This window comes from Nelumbo lutea, chromosome 1 (genome assembly GCF_056320005.1).
Source record: "Nelumbo lutea isolate HS-2025 chromosome 1, American lotus-T2T, whole genome shotgun sequence".
Classification (NCBI taxonomy): Eukaryota; Viridiplantae; Streptophyta; class Magnoliopsida; order Proteales; family Nelumbonaceae; genus Nelumbo; species Nelumbo lutea.
The window spans coordinates 93,603,308-93,614,172 of NC_142684.1; the positions used below are offsets into that span (position 1 = coordinate 93,603,308).

General features: G+C 43.3%; 1 pseudogene across 1 annotated transcript; it reads right to left on the reverse strand.

Annotated features, from left to right (window-relative positions):
* Positions 1-4,353: 4,353 nt before the first annotated feature.
* Positions 4,354-6,096, reverse strand: LOC148876185 (rust resistance kinase Lr10-like; annotated as a pseudogene). Its single transcript, XR_016105811.1, has 2 exons — positions 5,854-6,096; positions 4,354-5,739 (listed from the first exon to the last, which is right to left on the reverse strand). The product of XR_016105811.1 is annotated as a rust resistance kinase Lr10-like (transcript).
* Positions 6,097-10,865: the final 4,769 nt, after the last annotated feature.

Sequence of the window (10,865 nt, forward strand, 5' to 3'; positions counted from 1 at the left end):
AGGCCCAAGATACACAAATCCAATTTTCATTTTAGTCAATCATTTTTGTCCAACCATGGCTTCTCTAATCCTCAACTATCAAAATCAAAGACATCGATTACCAAAAAAAAGTTAAAAAAATTGTTCTTTGGCTGTTAATACATATATTCATATGCAGAAAGATGTTCTACAGTTTTCTATGTAAAATGCATATCTTCTTTCTTTTTTCTTTTTTTTTTCTATTCACTAATATTATGTTAAGTTTAGCGATACAATTTGAATTGGCATGAGTTAACAATTTACATTGCTTCTTGTTCGGGCCTTTGGCCCACGCCTATTTAAAATTTGATAAAAGCCCAACCCAACTCTACCTAAATTGCACCCCTAGTTGAGTTTCTTCAAAAATAAGTATATATATAATAATCAACCAAAACATTTCATTCATCCATCAAAGGACTACACAATAAGAGCCCGGATCTCCCGCAAGCAAAAGCTCTGCACATACAGAATCTTGCCACACATTGGGAATATCTTCTATGTATGTATGTTAAGTTTATAGATAGATGTTTCTAATGTGAGACTGGGTGTTTCTTTGACTGCAAGAGTTTTCTCGCTTGCCATCCAAACTACTCAGTTACCTATACACTTAGACTTTGTAATTGGGTGGCTCATTGAATCGTTAAACATGCTATGTCTTATTTCAGGCCTTATACTTGGTCCTTACCACCTGATTTCTCGATTTCAAAAATCTAATGTAACTGAGTAATTGTTGAATGAATTAGCGTATGGGTGTTTAAAAAAAAAGGCATGAAGGGACTCTCAACCTCCTACTTATTCACTACAGCACAGAACAATTAAGTAATTCAGTTCAGCCATTCTGGCTGTTATTAAATGGCTCCTAAATCCTGGATGTTGTCACAAAAATGCAACTGATCTGAGCCCCATGATTTGATACTTGTCATAGTTTTCAAGAATTAGAAGCAACCGTGCAAACAGTGCAAACTGATTAGATTAGATTAGGATAGTGTTACGGGTCTATATATACATTGCACTCCACAGAGTGTGCCCCACAATTGTCTCACATACACATCTCATCATGCATTGTGAATATCTTCTATAGTTGTGATTGGAAGATGTTCCCAATAGGACAATGCGCGATTGAGATGTGCTGTGGAGCGTGATTGAATTAGTATAATAAGTTTGTTCCAGATATTTTTGAATTTGGTTCCAGAAATAACAAAACTGGTTCATGATGGACCTATCAAAAGAATTCAGATCTGTATCCCACAAGGGGGTGCCCCACAGTATCCCATAACACTTCTCCGCCGTGTACTGGGAACATCTCTCAATGCATGACGGAAATGTGTCATCGGAAGATGTTCCTAATGCATGACGAAAATGTGCTGTCTCCTGTCAAAAGATTTGACCTATCAACCGGAAAAGTAGAAATTAACAAAATCACATTGAATAATACTAAAATTAGAATCTGGATTTCCACGCCCTCACACTGAAATCAGCTTCAGTGCTCACAAAAGTCGATCTCCCTCGCACCCACCTCGCATTGTGACATTTCTCATGAATGAAAATAAACAATGGGTAGATTTAACATCTCTCATGAATGAAAACATAATACTAGAGAGAAATTCCTAAGGTGCAATTGCATGTAATGTAAAAGTGGTAGAATTAGAAATTTTTTTTTAGGGGCTAAGTTGAGCTAGAAAATGAGATATAGAGAGCAGAAATAGGATATAGAAAACAATTTTGTTTTTTTTAATTTAGGGGTTGGCAGAGAGTTAGAGTATGGGGGCAAGAATCCAATTTATTACATTTTGACCCAACCTCCCACTAATAATCCTATATAAATAATGAATTAACAAAAAACTTGGGGAGGCCAAAGAAGTCCCATAAATATACTTATCTCTGCCCGTGTGAGGTGGATGTACTGAACACCTGTGAGGAGGAAATCCGAATTCCTATTATTAAACCAGAAATACCTAATGGGGCAATTGATCTGCCACTTCAATTGGTCTTACGGTGGCAACTTGCTACACCCCGGCCACCATACCCAAACCCATAAAAATGCGATTTTTTTTCTTGTGGTTTAAAGGTGTTATAGTCCTCAAAAATGTCTGTTAATATTTTTAGCCATCTTTCCCCCCTCCCCCTCCCCACCCCACATCAAATATGTAAAATCATACTCTCCCCATAGAACAGTTGGTGGGCTTCAAATGTATCCTGCTTTATCTTATTACGGTGAGTTGCAATATTAAAGGAAACAAAACAATTTGGTTGAAATTCCTGTCTTCAAATAGATAGACACTTCAACTATTTACAAGTGAGGGCATTTGGTCTAGTGTTATGATTCTCGCTTAGGGTGCGAGGGGTCTCGAGTTCAGTTCTTGGAATTCCCCTTCATTTTTATTTTTTGTGGTTAGGTAATGTGGATGTGGTACCATCAATTTGTCTTCACATGGGCATTTCTTTATTATATTTTTCAAGGCTTCTGGTTTCACATGGATAGGTCAAAGTCAAACTCCATTTAAGAAAAAAAAGGGATTTTTAGATGAATTCACATCTCCGCCCTATAATGCATTTCTGTCATGTATTGGGAACATCTCCTGATGATAATATCAAATCTGATGATATTATCATCGGGAGGTGTTCTCAATACACGGCGGGGATGTGCCATGGGGCGAGAAGTTATGGGGTAGAGATGTGAACTCTTCTCCCCACTCCCCTCCCCCCCCCCCCCTCAAAAAAAAAATAAAAATAAAAATATTATCTTATCCATAAATTTGGCATCAATCCACAGTCAAGATTCAGTCTAAAAATCCTAGCTCCACCCTAGAGGTGGACTGGTTAAACAAGAGTACTTTCAAAATGAGTAGGATATGGATTTGAAGCGACAAGCGAGTATGTGAGATGGAGGTGGCACAGGCGCATAGCCAAGCAGGAGGCTCTGCAGATTCCCCCGAAAGCTGATAGGTTCATGATTTTACTGCTCAACCGGCTGCTTAGATTGTTCATTGTTCAGACCCTGAAAACCATCAAACATCTCGGTTCACTTCACTAGTTCAATCGTCCAGTCTGATCTGGATCTTAAATCTGGCACCAGGCCAAACGGAAACAAGAAATATTCTAAGAAGGGTGGTGAAGTAATAGATTGGACTGGACTGTCAATGGGTCAGATTTGGTATGGGCATGGGCTGAGCTCAATCCGGACCTGACCTGATTTGGCCATATCCCTTGAGTATAGAAAGTCAGTGTGGTGTAGGCACTGTAGGGGAACGAAGTGGAACAAGGTGGGCTAGCCATGCAACTTGGGTCAAGTTGGACTAAGAATTTGTTAAATTTTGAATGACCCCAAGCCAGATTTGGCTGTGGGCCTGGGGTGACAAAAGAATATACACCCTTGAATGCTTGGAAGACACTGAACCTCATCCATGACAGGCGTGAAGTCCAAAACCCGAAACGAAGTCAAACCCATTTACCAAATCCATGTACCTGATACCATGGTTTTGCTCCATCTACGAGAAATGTGATGGACCTAGGGGTGTGGGGTTTTTTTAATCAATCGATCCGATCGGTTTTAAATATCTAAATCGAAACTGAACTGATGCTACCAGTTAATCGGTTAATCAGTCAATCGGTTAATCGGTCAACCGGATATTTTTTTTAAATATCCAAAATAAAAAAATACCTAAAAGACGTGGCACCTAGTGGAGTTGCAGAGAGATGAGAAAGAGAAGAGAGAGATAGAGACACGGTGTTGGTGCTTGCTTGTCGGCGAGGCGGCGACAGGTATTACCACTTGGTTAATTGTCGATTTTTTTAAATGGTTAATCGAAATTGAACCAGAATTATCAATATTTTAAGAATATAGAATCAAAACCGAACTGACCGATTTGATTAATTAATTTTTTGGTTCGATTTTTCACTTTTTTTGCTCACCCCTAGTGATGCAATAAAGCTCTTGATAAAGGGATATATATACATCATCTCTACCGTTTCCATCTGCCGCTTGAGAATGTAGAAGTTGCATTTTTTACTCTGCTTCCTGTAGTGCCGCCTCTGTTGAAACTTTGAATCTATTGAGAGGTGACTATGTTGGTGGATTGGACAATAAGATCATCCACAACTCAAGGCGACATGGCATGATTTGGTGGTGATCCTAGAGAGAAACCGAAGAAGGTCTGAAATATATAATCAGATCCATTTAGAAACAGGTTGAATCCTGATCTACCCATGAAACTAGTGTGTGTTTATTAGCATAGTTGGTTCAATAAGATTGTTTCGAAGATTGTTTTATTGATGTTCAATAACTGCAACTGCTTCATATATTTGATTATAACAGATATAAGAATATTATGATTAGACAACAGAATAATTATATTACATTCTATATACAGAAAGAAACAGACAGATGATCAGCAATTAAATTGAATATTAAGAAAATGCATCATAAACACATGATCTTAAACATTAACCAATCCATTTCCTTTGCTTCTATGAACTATTAGCAATCTCTATCTCAAAAGTTGTCTTCCGTGCAGTGGAATAACATGGTTCAGAGGATTGTACTGTTGATGAGGAGTCTGAACCTGTGGTAGATCCCCCAAAAGCTGCTAAATCTGGAGATGATGACTCCAGATATTGAAATGGATTTGGTGGTGGGGCAATTTCGATTCCTCCCTCCTGCATCTTCACCACAGTGCTCATAAGAGGCCTGGCTTCAGGGGAGCTCTGAACACACCACAGTGCCACCATAGACATCCTCTCTGCCTTGACTCTGTCTTCCTCTGCAATCTCACAAATTGCCATCAGGTCTGCCAACTCTCCTTTGTTAAACATTTCCCAAGTCCATCTTGGGAGCCATTGCCGAGTCTCGCTTAGATCAGGGTCATGGTTTCTTCTTCTACCCATGATCTCAAATAGAAGCATTCCAAAGCTATAAACATCACACTTATGGGTCACTGGGTATGGCTTCCACAGCTCTGTTACAAAGCTTGGCCAATCCGAAATCTGCAACCTTGGGAGTTAAGTCTGGATCAAGAAGGATATTCCCAGGCTTTATATCATAGTGAATTATCCTTTGCTGGCACTCTTCATGCAAATACGCAATTCCCTTGGCCGTCCCAATCGCAATCTCTTGCAGCTTCTCCCATTCGACTGCATGTTCCCCGCCAAACAAGAACATGTCGAGGGACCCATTCTCCAAATATTCATAGATTAAAGCTCTCAGGGTGTCGTCGAAGCAGAACCCATACAATCTAACCAGATTAACATGGTTTGTTCTTCCAATTGTGCTTACTTCAGCCATGAACCGCTCTTCCACTCTCTTGTCAGAAATTCTGTTGAGCACTTGTACAGCCACTTTAACTCCATTTGGAAACTCTCCAATGTAGACTACTCCAAAACCACCAGAATCCAATACGGTGGAGTAGTTGTTCGTGAATCCTGCCACTTGCTCAGGCGAAAACCGGATAGGCCTCTCCCTGGCAATATCACTCAGAAACTTTTCGATAGTCACCATCCTCATCTGTGAATTTGTAATCACAGGGAAAGCTGGTGGCACAGTCACTTCGATGTTATGGGTGCTTGTATCCGCGGATAATTTGCTAGCATACTGTGCTGAAGTTACAGAGCTTTCGCTGGTTGCCACCTGGGCATACGTGGGTATCGCGCTTCCAACTTTGTTCAAGCAATTGATAATTGCAAATACTATCGCAACAATTGCCGCTGTACCAACCACTACAGAAACTGCAATTCAAACAAAAACCATAAGCTTGTTAATTGTCCCGGCTGTTGGATTGCTGAGTTTTGAACAGAAAGTTGGATTTGGAATTAAGTCTTGAATTAAATCGGATAACTTACTTATAGAAGCTGCTACCATCCATGAAAATGTACTGCCGAACTGGTCTTCCATCGTCTGGAATTTGCTGAAGGGGTCTGTAGCGGAGTAGTAATTGGAAGACATTTTCCTGCAGAGATGTTGAGACAAATTTTAATCGAAGCAAGAGAAAAAAAAATGAGCCATGGTAACGTCTATGGCTCTACATATAAACCAGATCATCGTTCATCAGTTCATGTTGATTGTTTCAATGGGGTTACTTTCAGTTTGACTGCAAATTCTTCTCGTAAACGCGTTTGGGCCGGATTGGATATTAACAAAAACAAGAGGCTGCAAAGGTTTGGGCCGGATTCCATGGAGCCCTAGGGCTGTAACTGTAATGAATCTGTACTGCCGCATCCGGATCCTATGGGTTTGGATTATCCGAATCCGCTTTATTGTCTTCAAATGGTAAATGGTTCATTGCCACAGGGGCTCAAATAAATCTGCACCAATTTGCGATGTGACCACATTAAACATATCCGAATTAGCTGAGATGGTCATTGGGCGTCCCTCCAAATATAGAGCCGAGTCATCAAATTCTAAATTCGTATAATTTAGTTAGGCTAAGTTTTCGAGTGCTTGAACTTGTTCGAATAACCACCCATTTTGGGATGGGATCATGGGACCACATCAACAAGGCTTATTTACATTTGGGAAATAAGCCCAAATAGTATTTATTCGATAATTCCAAATAATTAGGGGGTATTCGGTACTCTATTCAATTCAGCAAGTTCAAAAGCATACCATAAAGGCCACATGATCTTTTAGGACATTGAGTGTTCTGGAATCAGAAGCAGTTGAAATTGGCTTTAGATTTTAGAATGTAAAATATTACAAATTTTGAAACATGTTTATTTTTCGTGTTTCAAAATACACATCCCTTTTTTAATTGTAAATAGGTTTGTAAACGATATTTGAAAATTCGACTTGGAATTCGAAATCAAGTTAAACCAAGGGAATTTGAATATTTCGAATCGTATGAATGATCAATTTGAATATGATTTTAATACCGATTATTTAATGGAATCGAATTCGAATATTAGACGATTTGATTACAGGTATTATAAATATATAAATTATATATCTATCTATCGATATTTGTGTTAATGAATATTCATTTTTAAATATTATTTTACTAATTGTTGAATGACAAACCATGATGATTTTTTATAAAACCGTCCAACATAATATTATTTTAGTAAATAAAAATCGGTGAAAAGACAATGTAAATAGAAACTATCATAAACTTTTGAAAGAAAATTTGATATTTTAATATTTTTAAGGGAAAGCCCACCCATCCATTTGTCATTACTTTTTGATTTCATAACTTAAAAAAAAAATGGTATTTTAAAATTTTTAAGGGGAAGCCCGACCATCTCTTTTGTTACTGATGGAGCGCAATCCGGCTGGTCTTAGTTGTCCGCTGCCTTGCTTCCGAACAGGGTAGCAGGGATCCTAAAACGGAAGAAATGGGAAAGCTCCGGGGGGAACCCGGTGTAGAGGCTCCGAAGCTCAAGTTAGAATCCTTCAAAAGCAAGGCAATACCAGATAGCGCAAAGTTTGCATACCTCCGTTGTCGGGGGGCAAGGGGCTCTTATAGTCACTTCGTGTACTCGTCCCGAGGTCCTTGTCAGATCGGGTATGATTACCTTTGCGCTTGTCAACTCGGCCATCGTCCCTTCTGCTGAGACAGAACCGTCACTGCCTAACCGTCTAACTGGAGATGGTGGCATCAGTGGCGGTGGCAGGTGGCCGTTTAGAGTGCTGCTGCCAAACGTCAGATCCCAAGTCAGTCAGGCATGGCACCCTCGGGCACGGACTTCCCTGGTGTCAGGCATGGTACGACTTGTTTGGCTTTGGTGCCCAGAAGATGATGCAAAGTGCTGAGCGAGGCGGTCTTGAGCTCGGAGGTATCCCGAACTGCTACAAGGTAGTTCGGCGAAGTCTATCCCGAGCTGTTACAAGGTGGCAGTTCGACGAAGTCTATCCCGAGCTGTTACAAGGTGGCAATTCGGCGAAGTCTATCCCGAGCTGTTACAAGGTGGCAGTTCGGCGAAGTCTATCCCGAGTTATTACAAGGTGGCAGTTCGGCGAAGTCTATCCCGAGCTGTTACAAGGTAGTTCGGCGAAGTCTATCCCGAGCTGTTACAAGGTGGCAGTTCGGCGAAGTCTATCCCGAGCTGTTACAAGGTGGGTCAGTTCGGCGAAGTCTATCCCGAGCTGTTACAAAGTGAGTTAGTTCGGTGAAGTCTATCCCGAGCTGTTACAAGGTGGCAGTTCGGCGAAGTCTATCCCGAGCTGTTACAAGGTGGGTCAGTTCGGCGAAGTGTATCCCGAGCTGTTACAAGGTAGTTCGGCGAAGTCTATCCCGAGCTGTTACAAAGTGAGTTAGTTCGGCGAAGTCTGTCCCGAGCTGTTACAAGGGGGGTTAGTTCGGCGAAGTGTGTCCCCTTTACCGCCTAGGCTTGGCCCCTTTTGCCGAGATGTCGTTTCTGCCACGTGTCTCATAATAAAGAGGTCGGGCCAAATCTTCCTTCATCAATTGCTCCCCACTCCTTGCGCCGAGGGCCTTGCCATGGTGCGAGGAGTTTTCACGAGGTGGTTGTAGATTTGTCCCGTCCTTCAAACCTTCACTGTATGAGACGCTTTTGCTAGGGTTTTTTCAGTTTTCGAGAAGGCTGGAAACGTGCTTACTCAAGAACGCTGGTGGTTGTGACCGTGCGTTTTAAATTTCAAACCAACTCGCGCCGCTGGGACGTGACAGTGGGTCATTTCAAAAAGGCACGCCACTGTTGTACGTGCGTCGTTGACTGTCAGGGAGACGTGCGGCGCGTCAGTTTCGAAAAGACACGTGTCGAAGCGACGTCAGTTTCAAAAAGACGTGCTGACGTTTCGCTTTTTTCGGAAAGACGTGTGCCAATCACGTCTCGACTTTAAGGGTTGTGCGGTCGGTAAGAACGTGGACCGTCGGATCCTCTTCAGTCTGCATGGTCGATTCTTGGTTACTATAGCTATAAATAGTGGGGGACCCCGATTGGTTTGTCACTTCTGCGGTTTGTCTACTGAGTTCGCGTCCAACCTTTCAACTCGCGTCCAAGTCTTTTCCAGCTCGCGTCAAGGCTGGTTATAGTCTTCACGGTTCTTTGGCTTGTTCTTCAAACTTTCCGATGAGTACTTTCTTGAATCTCTTTCCCCCAATGTCTAGCTTTGATAGCTCAGACGATTCTTCGAGTAGGGCCGACGTAGGTTCCACCAACCGAGCCGTGTCCCCAGACTGCCTCAGTGATCCTGAGGTGGAGCTTGAAGACTATGAACCAGTGGGCCGAGTCGCTTCGGGCAGTTTGGCGTCTACCTCCCACCGAGGTCGGATGCTAGACAGGTTTGGTCCTTCGACCATGACGCCTAAGGGGATTCAATCCATACTTTTGTCCTACAATCTTCCTGGGGGGTACACATATTTCATTCCTTCGGGTAGCTTTCCTTGGGAACACGGTCCCGACGAGATCGTGATTTTTTGAGAGCAACTCACTGCAGGGTTGTGACTTCCTTTCCATCCCCTTCTCGTCGAAGTCATAAACTACTTCGGTGTCACCATTGGCCAGCTTCATCCGAACTCTATTCGGAACCTGGTGGGGACAATATCCCTTTTTTGCGAGCAAAACTTCCCCTTGGACTTAGAGATATTCTCCTCTATCTTGATGCTCAAGAGACAGGCGGGTCCTCTTCCTAGGGGGAGACGGGCGTATTACCTTACTCATCGCCAGGGTTTTAAGCTTTTGCACGATCTTCCTAACAAGGTCCCGGCGTGGAAGCGGGACTACTTCGGCGTGCGAAGTGCACAAGGATGGCCCTTTCAGACCGGGTGGGGTGAGGCCACTCCCGACTTGGGCGTAACTCTTGATAAAGAGACGGTGAAGGGTCTCCGGCAGTGGGCACGGCAAGGCTTAAAGTGCCACCACTACTTAACAGAGGCTAAGCTTTTTGCAGCCAGCCTGAGTTCGGGTAGGTTTCTGGCTATGCGGCTCTTTTTTTTTTTTTTTGATGTCGAACTCATTTCTATAGGTGTGATGGATGCGGAGAGAACTCGCGGCGGACGTTTGTTCCAAGGTATGAAGAGGAGGAAGCGGGTCGCCAAGCGAACTCGTAACGAGCTGCCCCTGGATGAGGAGCCCCAAGCCCTAGACCATACGACAAAGGATTTGCCCAGGGAGCCCGAAGGGACTCCACCGGTGCACGAGACTGCCGGGGTGCCTTACGCTAAAACCACTCATACGGGCGCTCCTGCGTACTCAAGTGCTCCTGCTCACTCCGGGTCTGCTCATATGCGGGCTGGGCCCTCAGGCTCGGGAGCTCAAGGGGAGTTTAGGAGCGTGTTGACACCGAACTACGCTCTTCAGAATAGTAGGGACGCTACTTTCCCCGAGGAGGTCGCGGCGTGGACCGATCTTCCCTTGAATCAGGTCGCTTGTCGCGCCGTAACACATGCCATGGTGGTAAGTAAGATTCTATCTTCCTTATCTAATTCCGTTTCTTCTGTTATCTTTTTGCTCACTTGTTTCTTTTGGTAGGTGAATTCTTCGATTCATGCCTTGGCGGCCCAAGTGGAGAGGAGCTCGCGACAGGCGCGAGCTGCTGAGGCTGCTGCTCATGCTGCTGAAGAAGCCTTCCGTGCTGCAGAGGCAAATACCCGGGCTGCTGAGGCGACCGCTTATGCTGCTGAAAAGGCTGCTCACGTCGCGATGGCCAGACAGGCGAGGTCTCAGCATGACGCCGAGGCCATGGGGGTAGTTGTCAAGCATATGGCGGACTTGAAGTTGGATTTGCAGCATCAAGTCGAGTATCTTCAGGAGGACATTAGGGAGAGAACACAGATTTTTTCCCAAGGCATTGAAGACGCCAAGAAAAAGGCAGTTGAAGACTACATTGCCTCCCCGCGTTTTGACGATCTGATGGTGGACTCTTACAGGAGGGGGTTCAAGTTGAGCCGGTGGAT